Raw genomic sequence first — 1696 nt, forward strand, 5'->3', positions numbered from 1 at the left:
TATGTACATGTATGATATTACTATTAACATAATTGAATATTATGTCTATCGGTGATGCGTACAAATAAGATATCAATAAACAAAGAAATGGATCATGTTTATCATAACCACTGATAATGTTTTCATTACATGTACATGTACAATTACCATGATTAATAATACGGCAATTAATTATAATGATCATTATCGTGATATTGTTATCAAAAGCAAGTTACATGTGAGAAAACATAAATGAAACATTATCAATTTATCTTTTTGTAATTATATACATGCATTATTATATATTAATTATTATTAACGATTTATTATTATCATTATTAGTATTATTTACTCTTGTTATTAGTAATAATATTAATGTATTGTTGCATGAAGTATTAATCGCTAGCTATATATGTACAATAAAACTATCATCACTTTCCTCCTTCTATCTTTACAAACCACAAACATGCCACAAACAATCGAAATACAACATTTTTGCAAAACACAGCTAATGAACAACAAAATAAAATACAATTCTACTAAATATATTCCAGCTAATAATTAACAGAAGGTTGAACTATTAACTAACAAAGGTCCTGAGGTCTTTCAAAGCTGCTTCGAGCCTCCAGTGACTTTTTATTACTGGTCTTAGCCAAAGGGCCATCATTGGAAGTATTAATTTAATTATTGTGAGTGTGAATTTCAATATTACTTTTGAGGTGTTCGTATAAATAGAGTGTTAGCTCATGAATTATTAATGAGCTGCACCTCAAGAAGAAAGGCAGGCCCCTAGTGTCCTTGTTTCTTTCTCCGCTCTCTCCCCCCTCTCTTCTCTCTTAAACTCTCTGTCTCCTTCTCCTGCGATGGCCGATGGAGAATTTGTCGTAACGGCCGTGGAGGAGCAATACTACAAAGTCGAAGACACTCGCGGCTGGCACCCACTTTTCCAAGTAAGCCAAAGTTTAAAAAGGACACTCGCAATTTTGCTTCTTTTCTTTCTCGTCCTATGTTTAGAGGCTACAGCAGATAGCAAAGGCACAGGCAGGGCCTCAAACCGAGGCGAGAAGACCCACCAACATACCTCGTAATAGATACAGGGATGTCTTACCAAGTGAGAGAATTAAAACATACATAATAATAATGAATGAATAATTATTTTAAAATGATAATAATAACAATGCTAATGCTAGGGAGGGAGATCCCAATTCGATTCATTGTTTCTTTTCCCCACCACATTAAGAGTCCAGCATTTACAATAGATTGCAATAGATATACATGTACATGTATTTTTGTTATTGCTTTTTACAATAATCAATTTTATGATGATACTTATAATTATTATGACAGGCTCAATTAGTATTATTACTATTATGAATTTATTAGATTTTGGTGGTTTTATGGATCATTTGGCAAGAATAAAATTTGTCGTTTTGAATGTTCATTCTCAATAGTAATTTTACTATTTTCAAATCACCAATCACATGTACATTAGATACAGCTAGTATTATGCTATAGTTTGCTTACTTTGCTCTAAAGGCCTTAGATTCTCTTTCTTGTATTAGCTTTACTTGTAAAATGAGCAACAATGAATCTAATTGTAGCAACATAACGATAACAATAAAATACAAAAACAACAAAATAAGATAATAATTATTGATATACAATGTACATGTACATATAAAGTTTTCTCAATCTGTTTTGAGTTATTGTTCCTTCC

The 1696-nt window shown here is 31.2% G+C and overlaps 1 long non-coding RNA gene across 1 annotated transcript; it reads left to right on the forward strand.

Moving 5' to 3' along the window:
- The first annotated feature begins 742 nt into the window (after positions 1–742).
- Positions 743–1067, forward strand: LOC109592338 (uncharacterized). Its single transcript, XR_002190301.1, has 2 exons — positions 743–929; positions 994–1067. It is a non-coding gene; the product is annotated as an uncharacterized LOC109592338 (long non-coding RNA).
- Positions 1068–1696: the final 629 nt, after the last annotated feature.

The sequence above is a fragment of the Amphimedon queenslandica genome, unplaced genomic scaffold (genome assembly GCF_000090795.2).
Source record: "Amphimedon queenslandica unplaced genomic scaffold, v1.1 AMPQUscaffold_5543_Cont22489, whole genome shotgun sequence".
NCBI classification, from domain to species: Eukaryota; Metazoa; Porifera; class Demospongiae; order Haplosclerida; family Niphatidae; genus Amphimedon; species Amphimedon queenslandica.